At 36.6% G+C, this 15,069-nt stretch overlaps 1 protein-coding gene across 1 annotated transcript in view; it reads right to left on the bottom strand.

Moving 5' to 3' along the window:
* Positions 1–15,069, bottom strand: part of LOC102685597 (plexin-B1) — a 129,280-nt gene that overhangs the window by 77,451 nt on the left and 36,760 nt on the right. Inside the window, exon 2 of the mRNA XM_069189434.1 lies at positions 14,546–14,605. The gene's annotated coding sequence lies outside the window, so the exon portion shown is untranslated. The remainder of the gene's footprint in view (positions 1–14,545; positions 14,606–15,069) is intronic.

Genomic DNA, 15,069 nt, shown 5'->3' with positions numbered 1-15,069 from the left:
CACAGTACGCAAAGACAAAAAACACCACTCAACTCATTATCTGGTAATATGGAAAAACAGATCACTTTCACCTAATCACAAACACTCATCTCTCAGAGTTCACGATTGATGCTGCCTGAAAGCAGTTTATTTTCATAAAACAAAAGGTTTTCAGCAATAAAAATCCTGTGAAATATTAAAGCACCAGAAGAATGAATTGTACCAGGGGACTGGAAGATTACCATCATAGTACTAACAAACATAACTCTGAAACCAATTATTATTCAATTAATCATGTACTGTAACTCACAAAATAAATAAATCACACGGTTTACTCCCTAATAATTGATTCCATAGCAACAGCACATGTAATGGATGTAAGTCTGTTTAAGATGTGTAACCACCAATGAGTTAAATGAATTATTAAACTAGCTTTTTTCTCACCAATTCCTTTCTCTTCTTCAAGAATGCAAGTGCAGTTGCATATCTATTAGAATTATCTAATCTAAGAATTTCATCTCCAGTTTTCCAATTCTGATTTATATAACAAGAAACGTTTTAAGCTTTAAAATTATACTGTTTATTAATTATAATGATATTAATTTATTTTTTTGTTCTCTTGTTTATTTGTCATCTCTAAAAGTGTACGGTGCATTGTCCTACATTTATAGAACCAATTTGAAATTTTCTATCCACTACAAACACCAGTCTACATATAGATAAGGCATGCATTATGTTGTTCCCAGTGGTACAATAAAGATGTGGTCATTCCGTTATTTATTCTTTATGACTTTGTTTTAATCATATTCATGCTGTGCATTGGTTTTGTTATTTTAAATCTTCCTAACGAGCTCAGTATTTGGACAGATATGAAGCAACAAACTTAGCCTTTCACCTCAGCACTTTTCTGCAACACAACCCATCTGGTATTTTTAAATGACAAAAACATAAATGTACATTTAATTTTTCACCGATGCCATTAAGTTCTGGATAAAATTCTGAATATAGATGCCAAAGACTAGGGTTGGGTTGCCGAAAACATTCTGCATTTTCAAATATGTTCCATGCTCTCTGCTTTTTCCCTGTCTAACGCTGTAATTCTGTGTAATGAAATTGGGTCCTATATCATTTTCACTGGCGCTAGCGGATTTTCAATATACAGTCAGAGGTCCTGACACCAGGGCCTTTTACAATATGCAATCAGTGCAATATGATAAATTTGCTTCAGTACAATTGAAATTTACTTGGCTTATCTGAAAGTGGGAGTGACAGAACTAAAAAGGCAGGAGGGAAGAGGGATACATAGCCCTTCTGTCTCAATATTAGGAGATGGACAGCTTCATTTAGAGAACAATGAGAGGGCCCCCACCCCTTCCACTCCGCAGCTCAGAAATTAAAATTAAGGGCCAGATCTGTGGCTCTGACTAGTGGCAGTGCCTTCCCATCTTTCCCATCTCTCCGAGCCAGGAGCTCTGGCAGGGAACCCGCCTGCTGATTGGATAAAATAACGTCCCTGGTTCAGGGAGACAGATGGGGCTGCTGGTAAGCAAATCAGGAACCAGACGTTCCAAAGACTCACTCCCTGGCCCTGACCAAGAATCAATCAATGTGATTGAACCAGAGTGCCCCAACATGCGGAGAATGATGCAGATGTGCTCGAGAAGCTGTAGATACAGCAATTGCTTTGTCCACAAAGACAAAGGGAAAGGAATGTAATGTAGCACACAGGCAGCATACTGTACAAATCACAGCTCTTTATATCTGTAACTTAAAAAACACTATTCGTTTTTAAAACATACCCCTGAAAAAGATAATGGTCACTTATTGTTTTAAGTCCTTGGAATGACTTAAAATAAGCCGCTTCTAAAACCACACACCATATCGAAGCTATTGTATTTAATAAAAGTCTTTCTGTGGCTGAGAATTAACACACAGTATTTATCTTCAGAGAAACCTTTGTGTGTATAGTGTAAATAAACTTAAAACCTGACCCTAGGAGGCTTCTAATTTAAAGAGGTTTTAAATAAGAAGAAATTAAAGGATGAGTGGGTGTATTTTAATTTGTTTATTTTGGCTGAACTGATAAGCTGTGTACAGCAGAAATGTCAGACAAAAATGCAGTGAAATTAGTCTGTAGCCGAAACCCAGCACAGCCGTTCTTAGTAATTACTTTGGGCACCTTACACAGTACGCATTTTGCTGCGCTAATTGTCAGCTTGACATCCAAAAGAACCACTTAGAATGAAGTTTTTCAGTTGGCATTCATGAATTGCCAAATACACCTCTAATACAAGCGTTGTGAAACTGTAAGGTGACAACATTTTGTGTTTGATTATACTGTAGATACTTCAAGGGGATGAGGGGTCTACACACATTATATAAACCTGGAGCTCTCCGTTTGAAAATTAAATGCTAATCTCAGAGGAAACTCAATCATCGAAAAAGATTAGAACATTAAGATGATTTATATCAGATGCTAAACTGGTTTATAGCAGCTGTCTACATCAAAGAAGGTCAAACCACCTTCTCCTCAATTCCATATTGGTTGGAAAAAATATTTTAACGTACCTGGCACTTTTAAAAATACAGTACCTCATAGTATTTCACAGAAAAGCCTCTGTTGAACCAATAACCAATATCAACTTTTATTAAATGTTAAAATATCGGCAAAACAAAAGAACTACATCAATTAAATCCTTACTCAAGTTTTTTCAATACTGTTACTGGTATAATATGTTATTTGCAAATACTTCACAGAACCTAACAAACTTTGTATTTTTGTACAAAACAAACCATAAAACAAAATTCATACATACTGTATATGAAATACATTTTATCTGTGTATACCCAAGTACTTAAAACAATAAAAATGGAACTCCAGATTTGGGAGCCTTCAAAGATAAAAAGAGTACCAATAATAACTATAACCGTCCCTAAAATAAAAACAAATGTTTACTCAGATATTTTCACACTTCAGATGCACTGTAATTGTCAAATAAAAAAGTTTCACACTGCTGAGCAACATCCGAGGTAGAACCATTTGCCACCGGCCACACTTAACAGCATCTAGTGGATAAAAGAAAATTGCTGAAAAAAATATCTACTTGAAAATTCTGATTTACAATGTTAGAAGTGATGCAAAAAAAAAAAAATGATATCCCACAGGGATAAAAGAAACATTACTTTTGCAACAGGTTTACACTCGATTCAGCAGTCCATTGTATCTTTTTGTAGTCTTAAGCAAGTCTCCTAGAGTTGCTCACCAGGGTCTCCAAAGTTTAGGGCAGCAAATAAACTGTGGCTTTTTGAAAACCTCAGAAGTATTTTATACCATAATCTCTTTGACTATTTTCTCTTTACTTGGGGGTTCCAGCTTTCTCCTGGGGAAATCTCACTTTGCTGCAATTTCAGAGACTATAAGCAACAGCTTTCTTTGCTAGATAATTTAATATGTCGGGCCATTGCTTTTGATGCGACTCACTGTTGCTCTGCTCATTTCCTATTAAGGCCTCTCCAAGGCTATAAACTTTGTTTCTATTGTGTAATCCACACATTCATTAGATAAACTAATGGTTTTATTTTCTTTTTTTGCAGCATCTCTGGCAGCCTTTAAGTTTAAAACCCAAAACACTGGTTTCCTGATCAAATTACTTTCGTTCTTACAGTTATCTTGACAAAGGCTGACAGGAAGCCATGGGTTTAAATTATGGTCCCTGTGAGACTTGTGATAAGGCTACTGTTATAATTGTACTAGCATAGTTATTGTGGCAATATGAGATTGGTTCAATTTATCTACTTCGGACGAGAAACCACTCAAAGATATGAAGGTCTGTGAGAAGTACTTTTAAAAATTGTTCTCCATTCACAAGCATTAACATAACGAAATGGCAATTCATTTAACTTTGTTGAAAGCAATCCAAACAGGACATTTTCCACCATGTTTCTACCATTTAATGTCTAATTAGGTGATGGCAAGTGATTTTAAAGTGCATTACGTGTAGGATAAACACTGTTTAAATGTCTTCTCTTTAGCTAAAAGGTTTTTCAGTTCCAATCCAACTATTACACAACAGCACTTAGTATGTGTTTTTTTTACTAAATTAATGTTTTTCTTTCAAACATCTTAACTGTAATAATAAGATTTTCATAATCTGAATGTCTAAACAATATTAAAACAGTATGTAGTTTCACAATTGAGGGAGCTGCCCTTGGAACATGGTAATGAGCATTCCACAGGACTAAGTTTAAACCACAAAATAATAAACCCAAGTTTTGATCTAATGGTTACAGCTATGGGTTTGCAAAAACTTTATAAAACTGGAAATACATTTTTCCACAAAATCTTCCATTTGGAACTTCTCCACATTTAAATCGATAAAAACACACAGAGAAGCTTAGGTAAATGTTCTAAAGCTTTATAACCAAGCCTGTTTCGGTTAAAGTCCTGCAACTTGTGCAATGTAGGGTCTATTCAGAATTTGTCTGACTATTTAGCAACAAAAAGCACAAAGGGCAAAAAAAGCTGCAGGTGGCTTGGTAAAAAAACTGAGTAAATGTTTAACATGTAGGAAGTTAACAAAGCAGTTAATTCCTGCATTTCATTGTGAAGAGACAGAAGAGAACCAGAGAACAACAATGTCCATCTACAAGCAGAGGTTAATTCCACACTGAAAAGTAAAAAGAAAAAGTTTCAGTTGTGGAGCCACCTTCAGATTCGAGGAAGACAGAGGGAACATAAAGCAATGAATAGACCGTTTAGTGTTTTTCCAGAAACATCGCTTGCTTCTCGTTTGTCACCAACCACCAGTTTCACTGATTTTTTGGCTTCAATAATTTAATTTCAGAATATGGTCTTTGAGGAAAGCTATCACGATGGCAAGACCAAATTCCAGAAGAAGAGAGGTTGCTTTTGGCCAGACAATAACGCGTACTGTATGTTGCACTCATATAAAAACAAGTAAGTGTTTAAATAAAATCACTGTACAAGATGGCTCTTCGCTCCGTTTTCCTTAACATCACGGCTCATCTTGCTCCATTTAAATACAGAGCCCTTATAAGCATCACCAAGCCCTCTGCCTCTACAGCTGGGGACAGATCTGATTTTCAACCCACACCAAATCCCAGTGAGACCTGAAGTACTGTTTGGAAAACTCCCCTATGGCTGTGGCTGTCCCAGTCATAGTCCAGAATGACACCTGGTGACAGCATGAATAATTTATCAGTTCTTTGTGTGTTAATGACTCCTGTGGGCTTCAACTGAACCTAATTCATTCTTTAAAGGGGTAAAGGAATAAACTTGTTATTCTGTAGTGAACAAGGGCACAGATTTCTCCAATTCCCTTGTTTCTTGTAACACTGTTCGAGAGACCACCATTTTCCTAAAGTGGCGAGACTTTTAAACTAAGATCAAACAGTTAAAGAAAAGAGCCATTTGATAATCTGAGGCCATTTGGAGGCAAAATTGTTGTCAAAAGGTTTATGGTTTCATGCCGTCCTTACTAGAATTTCATAAAAGACTCAGCTATACCAATGAGTGAGTGATCTCTCGCTACACGTTTTAAAGAACAACCTTCAAAAATCTTTCACTCCTTCTCAACAACTGTTTCACCTTTTCCAGCTGCATATAATTTCCAGATGATTTTACAAAATGAAAGTACATGAAACAAAATGTGTTGCTTTGCCTTTTCATGCCAAGTTTGCATCTTCCTATTTGCATTTTTTATATTTTTACACATGCATTCATATAATCAACTGCATATTAAATTGTGATGGGGGGAGGGAGGGGGGGGGGGGGGACTGTGAAAGCACCACTTTGTCAATTACAAAAAAATGACTTTTCTCTTACGATTTAAGCCAAAAGTGACCTGACTATCCTACTCCTATGTTTGCTTATATGTTTTAGCAGTTTTCATTTAAACTTTGCTGACATATCATTTTGTAATTTTTCACAATTGCAATTCAATCTAAAGCAATTCATTGTTTCTCTCTCTTTCCCACTGCATCTGTTATCCAAACAAAAATGATTTGGGAACGTGGAAGAATGCTGAAATAATTTCAGCACGTCGCAAAAATACATATGTTATTCAATGACTAAAATAATAAAAAGATTAAGACAAGTCTTTAATCCACCAACTGGAAAGCATGAGCCAGGTGCGAACAAAAAAACCGAAACGGCTCTTCTCTATGTTGCACATTTTATATTTCAAATTTATTTGGCTGACACTTTCATCTCCAAAACAACATTTAGACACCTTGGCATTTTTTTTTAAACTAGAAAACTTCAGTTGAAGTGTCTTGCTAAAGGGTACAACAGCACTGTATCACCCGGGATTTGTACCCACAAAATTCTAGTTACAAGTCCAGAATCCTGACCACTGCTCCACGCCACTGCCCTTACTGCACTGCTGCCAGCTGGGAAACTTGTCAAAAAAGCTCTGGGGATGGGGGAGGGGGGCAGCATGTCCGGCTAACAAACAACTAGCTCTCTTCGTCATGACCCAGTTGGGGAACAGTGTTGCTGGCAGTTCAATTACTGCCTCTGTGCAGGCTGTCAATTGTATTTCAATTACCTAATGCTGACCTTTCGTTACCACTCATCCTCAACCGATAAAATTGGCAGCTTGGTGTACTTCTAAATACTCTCCAGCTATACCCATTCTTTTCAACATGGAAGAGGCAACGCTTTAGTTCAAAAGTCAAGATTTTGTACCAAGAACTGTACTCGGGGGTCTCGAAGAACATCCCCATTAAATTTATAGCATGAAAACAGAATGAAATATTGATTTCCTAAAACAGAGCCATGTATCTGTACTGACAGAAAATGTATGAACAGTAGGTGTGTCTATGGCTATATACAGCACATTTAAATTTTACTACAATTTACTACATAAAAACCAAATGGTTCAAATGTATTGGCTCTACGAACCCAGATGTAATGATAATGCTTTACATTTATACAGGGCTTTCAATCATTCATCACCGACATGCAATTCCTTCTGGGCTGGCATAGGACAGACATTTGTGCCAGCAGCTCAACATAGCAGATAACGTAGATAAGTGGAGAATTACCTAGTCCATTAAAGAACAGCAGGAGACTTCGGCAGGACAGGCTGTGAAAATCTGTCAGCCAGGACACCAGTGGTTAATACCCCTACTCTTTTGTAGGGACAGGAACTCAGTTTAAATGTAATGTCTTTATGTGGAGACGTACGAACTGGAAGACATTGTCTTAGAACAACTTATAAAATTTAGCAGACCACTTGACTTAGGGAGTGGGTAAGGTACAGTACTGTAAGTGTTAACCATTCCTGTCCTACAGCTGGTACCTACAGTAAGAGGGATAACAATCTTTATTTTATATTGCTCCTTTCATGACACACAATCTCAAATGCTTTACATTCAGGAATTACAGGCAAGCAACCACACCTTACATTTTATTCAGATTTCCACAGGGAGCTAATAAAAGGGTGGTAAAAATACGCTCTATTTTTAAGACCATGTTTGGATATACTTACAATTACGGTTTTACAATAATCAAGACTGAAAAGGACAAATGCATACATTAACTTCTGTCTATCAGAGAGTTATATGGGTGAAAAAAGATAGGAAAAGAGTTACAGTATATTATGAATATAAAGTCACTTTCCACAACACTGTGAACATGAGTCACAAATGCACAACTAGGATCAAGCAACAGTCAAAAGTCAAACTGTCAAAAGTTAATAGACACAAAAACTGAGTAACAGCCATTACTTCTTATTAAAAGTAATATAAATATAGCAGTATCTGTAGACGTGCTCTATCTTCCTTTTCTTTAAACAATCCTTGATAACGATTTATGCAATGTGACTGCTTCTGGCCAATATAAATGTTTTGATGTGCAAGGTTTCAGCACTTGTTGAAACAAAAACTTTTGACACCAAATTCCTAGTAACCTTCTTCTGTTTCTCCAATAAATGTTTGTACTCATGCCAATTTGCATATATGGGATACAAAAGTTGTGGATAAGAGTGACTGGGGCAATGGAATTTCATTGCTAATGTGCACTACACAATTGTATTCTGAACTTAAAGAAAACAAGGTGAAACATCCCAGATCTATGCAGTATGTGCATACACTTATATACATGCAAAATGCACAAACATCAGTGCATATTCTCCTCATACATTCTGACCAGCTTTGTCGACAGAGTACAAACTCCATCCTCCTGGAAAACTGACAATTTTATGATCATGCATCCATGGCACAAAGTAAGGTCAACTTGAATGACTCAACAAGCAAAAACTCTGCATGTCAGAACTCTCATTTCTTCACAATATAGATTAGACATCAATTAAGACTTAGTATATCTAGACAAAAACCACACTACTATTTACAATAGGTGCCATGTAAAACGTCATCCCTGATTAAAAGCAATGGCATTCATTTTTCATGGCATGTAAATGAATGTGACAGTGTCAGAAGATGTACCAGACACACAACAACCTCTGGAAAGAAGGCACGGACTTTCACCTTGTATTTTGTGGAAAGAGTCCAGGATTTCACATTAAACAGTACATTAGGCAGAGGAAAGGAAAACAGATAACATTATTTCATTACTTCTTTCAAGTTATGATGAGGGCTGTCTACTTTCATGGTCTATTTCTGTCGTGGCCTTTTGCTTTAATTCGCATTGCTAAACCATGTCCGTTTCTTAATAAGATTACAAATGGCTGATGATGTTGAAACAAACTCAAATATTAATAAAGCCATAGACTTTTCAAAGAAAACTGGCTATTCCCTGCACTGCTCAGAGGATGGAGGGTGGAGATGCATAAAGCTGACAACAAACAAAAATGGGCACACAAGAATTTAACAAAACGAATGATTCCGCAACCGATCTTGATCCCTGACAGGGAGTTGTATTCAATCTGTTAGTTTAACCTTTTGATCCATTTGACTTTGTAATTAAACTAAAAAAAAAGGCAGATTTTCAAAGAACAGCAACTAAGACCAATTGCAATAGTATCTCATATCTAATATCAGAGTAAATCAGACTACAGCAAGCAAAACACAATATCACCCTATCTAGAATATATTATAAAGGAAACATAAGGCTTTTGATAACGTCTTCTTTTTTACTCCAAACGAGCCTGAGTAATTATTAAGATCAAATGTATCTCAGAATTGTATAATTTGACCTTTTTAAATTGGTTTCAGCTCAGAAGGTGTCAGGTTTTATTTAAGACATAAAAATTCCCAAAGAACTCAAAACCAACCTTTTTAGTAGCAGAAAGTATTTAGAAAATATAAGCTCAATTAAGAAATCAGAAATCCAGCTGAAGTAAAAGCCAGCTGACACTGGGCACACCTGGACTGGTAATAGGAAGCCCAGCTTTAAAATAAATTTTATACAATATCATTTAATTGCTCTTTGCTTTGAAATTCTTTAACAACTCTGGGATTAGGATTCTATTTCATGTTGTATGAGATTAGTGCTAACCCTCTTTAGCAATTATTGTACGTGAGCTTAAACGTTCAAAAGCAAGCTCAATTTTTAAATTTTCCAAGATTCTCTTTTAAAACTGCTAACAGGGAGGACTACAACATTGTAATGCTTGGACTGATTTAGCTAATAGTTATTGGTGTGGTTGTGCTTAAACAGATAATTTACAGAGATACCTCCTGGCTAGTTTCTAAAGATAACACTAAAAGGTACAATTTGTGGAAAAGAAATTCTAATAAATAATAATAAGTAAGCGACAAATAGTTAACTATTAAGAAATGTTTAGAAAACAATTAAAATAATGCCTCACATTTCAGAATGTACCTATTATGCTGAAGAAATCTGAAGTTATATACAGTAGGCACATTCAGTACATGTAATGGGCCTATATGACTAGGCCTATTTCTTGAGACTTAATATTCCCTATATAATTTGCTTATATTCATGGCATCTAATGATGACGTAGCCTCATAATATAACACCAATTATTTTTTAGCTTCATGTCATAAAACATTTGAGGTGACAGATACACAATGTCCCTCCAAATCTCTATCAAACATCACCATTCAGTCTCCCTAACTAAAGACTTAAATGACATTCTCACAGTCATTAAAACAGACTCTCCTTGAGACAGAGAGTTCCTTGACTCCAAACGAAGCCCCTGAATAAGCAGATTTGCCTTTCCAGTGCAGTGAATTCCAAATGCATAAATAGTTGCATATAGCAAGTGCCCTTTTCCTGCCATTTGCCAGCCGTGCCTGAATAATCAGATTTTCCTTTGGGAACAACATTTTTTTTTTAGTTCCAGTTATATTCTCTTCAAAGCTCTGCAGTGTTCGTTTTTAAACATTTTTAAAGAAAACAAAAACATTAGCGGTAAGCAGCAATAACAAAAACAGAAAAAGGAAAAGGAACGAAAAACATTGCTCTGCATAACATGACAAAACAAATCAAGACAACTGGCTTCTTCATTTGAAACTTTTATGCTACACTTATTCAACTGTAACGCAGTATTCAGTAAAACATCTATGCTTCCTTTCAAATCTGTCTTCCGGCAATCATCCGCCACTAAAATTCTTTTTGAACATCATCATCAAAAAGTCAGCTAGGACACAATGCAGATAAAAAGGTACCATACAAACTAAGCACAGTGTTACCTTAATATAAAGTTCCCCACAATGACGACAGAACAGTCTTCTGAACATAAATGCTTCATTCAAATGTACACTAGACTTCACTCTGCCACTTCTTCATGCCAACACACTGCTTTCTACCTTCATCTTCGAGGAGTTTTTTTTTTTGAGTTTTGCTCTCTCATCATGGATGTCCGAAAACAACTGCACTGTAACAAGAGACACCTGTAAAAATCACAGCTGCTTCTTACAACTGCTTAATACCGATTGCCAAATTAGCTGCGTCTTGAAATCACGTCTAAACCGCGCTTTAAGAAAAATTCCACGAGCTTTTCACTGTTTTATTTATCATTCCACAGTTCTTGTGGAGATGCGTTTCGATCTTATCTGCTTAAAATCCATCTAATCTTCAGGTTCGTATTTTAATATACTTGAGAGACCAAAAGAGTTTTCTTTGGCGGCAATGCCTTTTGCAGTATATTTACGGATAGGGTTGCACATTTTTTAATAATGTGCCTCTGTCGTTTTAGGCTGTGCTTCAGCACTTCAGCTGTATCTGGAGTTAAAGCAATTGACACCAACAGCTCTTTTTTGTAAAATGCATCTTAAGGGGGGGATTGAGAGAACCCCCACTGCATCCCTCCACGTAACCATCTCACCACAATCCACAGTGTTATGATTTAAGGCTCATTTTAATGACATCAGATGGGAAGGATAGAAGACATCTTTGCAAGTCAGTTGTTACACTTCTTGTGAACTTACGTATAACTTTTAGATGTGGTGAGTTAAATGTAGCTTTTTAAGTCACTTTAGAGAATCTAAAACTGAACTTCCTCTTCCAAAATGGGATGTTCCACACTGGGTATGTTTTAAATCATCAGTTCCAAGAGACATTAGCAAAATATTACCAGTAAGTAGAATGAATTAAATGAAATGAGAGCTTACATGGGAACGGCACCAGTCTAGAACATAAGAACCATAGTCCTATACAAACTGGGCATGGCCATCTTAATGCAAAGCCCAGAATGTAGTTTTGGGCCTTTTAAATTTCAGTGCAGGTAAGGCATCACGGTAAAGAAGCAGAACCACGGCTTCCTCTTGTAGTTTCTCATTTCCATGTAATATAATACTCAACCCGCTGCCTCCTGTCTCCTTTCTCTAGAAAATTTGTATTGGATATCATGGTATTGTATTCTGAAAATGTTCACCTCCAAAATAACCTGACACAATGCTTTGAGTGAGGAAATACTTATACTTCCACATAAAGGTTACAAAGAAAAGCAGAAAGCTGCCTACCCAGCCTATGACCGGAATTGGTCAAACATACATGACATTTTTTTTAATGAAAGACCGACAAATACATTTTAATAAGAATACAAACCAAAAAAAAATAAAGATTAAGAAAACAATATACAAAATAAAACACCTCAAAACAGTTTTATTGTAATCAGAACTTGATTCTGTAAAGAGTTCATTATTATATTCTAGCGGCTGGTATCTGCATTTATCACCAGATATCTACCAGGGACCAGATTACTCTGTGCAGCTGTAAAAATAATTCCTCAGATTCTCACCAGGAAAAGCATGAAATCAGAGTTTGCCCTTTGACAGGTGAGGTTTGACCACAAAGCAGCTGAACAAATGGACTGAGAGCACAAACACCTTAAATGCAGGGCCACACAAGGATGCTCTTGAGGAGCTGGCTTCTTCTAATGGAGACTTAAATTGTGAAGCAATTGGCCTTCCATTAATTCTCTTAAGATGCTTTAGCTACAGTGACAATAAGAAAGAAACTGGACATAAAAAAAGAAGACAGTCCGCTAAGAAAAATCCACATGACAATCCGGCATAAAGAAATCCCTAACAATCCAACAAATTGTGTTTTAAATAGAAAAAAAGTTTTAAAACAGTTAATAGCAAATTAATTTGACACCGAACAACCAAACATGTCTACTTCAACAGTTAGGAACACAAACAGAAAAGTTTATAGGTTATAACAAAAAAGAGGTTCCCTTCACATTCACACACAGTAAGTGGTAAAATTGTAAATAAAAAGAAGAAAGATTCCATCATTCTGTGGAATATTTCATACATATTTGAGCATGTTGAGCATCCAGCTGTAGGTGGTCTATGTGACTGTTTAAATTAAGTTTGTTCAAATTGGCATCCCATCCAGTAAAGGCCTGGCATGGTCACTAGCCTGCTTAACACTACCGGGATGAGCTCTGGCCCAATGAGCTGCTGTGTCTCTGGTATGGACTTCACCTTTTATTTTAACAATGGCTGGTCAGTTGGTGCTGTTCTTAAGAATATTACTTCAACATTCCCCGTGTGTAGCAATCCGATGAACCACAATATGTCTATAGAGTATGTCTAGATATTAAAATACATAAATAAATACAAACCTGGAGCTTTCAAGTGGCTCCACTAGTAAAGGGGCTCACACAGAGCACAGGCTGTGTCCTGTGATGGACGTTATTCAATTCTGCGTGATGTCACTAAAAGACTGACTAAATAATTTGAGACTGACATTCGCCTGACAGTGCTGCAAGGGGTTTAGATGGTGTTAATTGGTCACTTTTCCTAGCTTTTCGCAAAAATGTGCCTCTTGCCACTTGTGGGACACCTGCAGGCTTGCAGTGATGTCAGGGAGAGATGCACCAGTGCCGCAGTCTGCAATGACTCTTGTAAACCACTAACTATCTTGTAAGGCGTCTCAGAGTCAGAAGAGCAGGGCTACAAGACTTCATTCTTTACACACAGTACAGGAAACATGCCATAAAACAAGGGCGACTCAAAATAGAGCACGTATCTAATAAATTCCAATATTTTAAAAAAAGGTTTAAGGAAAAAAACAATGGCATTTGATTACAGATGACTTTTGTCTGAGTCTAAAAATTTAAAGTTTCAGGCTAAGACATCCGTTAGCTATGTTTTCTCTGCACTACCAAAGCATAAAGACTCAGCATTTAAGTGCCATTTGACCACCAAGAAAGAAGATAATGTGTTACACACTGCACCAAAAAGAAAAAAGAGGTACAAGGTTTCCAAGCTCCATCCGAGTTTAACACCAGCAGCTTCCTGTTTCTTGCTCAGGTCTTTGAAAAAATAGCTGCTGTGGCTATAGAAATATGGTCACAGGTCAGATTTCACAGAGTAATCATAACATCAGACATTATATACAGGACATGTACAATAAAACTGGCAAGAGGGCTGCTAGAAAGGGAAATCAGACAGATAAATGTCCTGTTTTTGTAACCAAGGTTACAAAAACCTTTGGCTAAGTAAAAAAAAGAGGAATTAACCTGTGAAACTGAAACACACAAAAAACGATTTTGAGCCAAAAGCTTTCCCCATAAAGCATGTGCATCTACACTCCACAGTAATACTTGGTCATCTGTGACAGGCTTTTTATAGCAAATAAAACAGCATGAGAAATGGGTACTGCTGCAGCAATTAGGCAATTAGTACAGGGCACCACTTTCAATTATAGTCATAAGGAGTTTGATACAACCGTCACACATGACCCACATTCTTGTAAACTTATTAATGGATCGTGACAAAAGTTATACGATCATTATATTATGATGCCAGTTTTAAACACTGCCAATTATATTTTTTCCAATAACTGCGTTTACTTGTATAAAGCTGCTAGAAGCTAATTGGGAATTAAAAGACTCTGTGAAACCACCTGAAACAGAAAGAGCACTGCTAACCTTGATCTACTGCTACTGTACTTCAATCCTGGGATCCTGGGAAGCTTCAATACCGCCCTGACATCTGTAGTGAAGCAAATCTGTTCTGTACTTGAACTCAAAAACTGAAATCTGCTGTTAAAAATGAGTCAATATTTGCCAGGAAGTCACTGTGATTGATTTACCATACAATGGACTGGAACTTGGTTTGCTCTTAACAGGTAAACTTATATATTATTTCTGAATATACTTACCAATAAGCCCAATGTCCAGAGGCTGTCACAGGTGTGGAGTGTCCATGTTAAGTCAAAAGTCTAAAAAAAGGAAAAAGAAAATTCTTGTTGTTAACATAAGTTATGAACACTTGTCTACAGCCACATGTATAAAGAAAAGGAATTAAAGAACCAGGACGAAGAAACTTTCAACATCCAAAATAATTAAGAGCTGGTGTTAAAAATGCATGTCCCAAATCTGTATCACAGTCATAAGTCATGACCACACAATTCTTTCTTAATGGTTCAAACAGAAGCTGCCTGACAGCTGGAAGGCCACAGAATAGGACAAATCAGTGATTTGTAGAATTGGCCACAACTGGATAAGGCGAGTCTGATGCAGACCGAGAAGGCAGACAAACAACATATTTGCAATGACCCATGAAGTTCATAACACGGCCTTTGTGAGACTTTACAGCAAGGAAAAGGATGTCATTCACAAAAATAAACTATGTCTATATCACTCCATCAGACCACTGAAGTTCCTTTTTTTAACTCATTCATAA

The sequence above is a fragment of the Lepisosteus oculatus genome, chromosome 4, assembly GCF_040954835.1.
Source record: "Lepisosteus oculatus isolate fLepOcu1 chromosome 4, fLepOcu1.hap2, whole genome shotgun sequence".
Lineage (NCBI taxonomy): Eukaryota > Metazoa > Chordata > Actinopteri > Semionotiformes > Lepisosteidae > Lepisosteus > Lepisosteus oculatus.
This window is presented reverse-complemented; position numbering and strand designations above follow the sequence as displayed.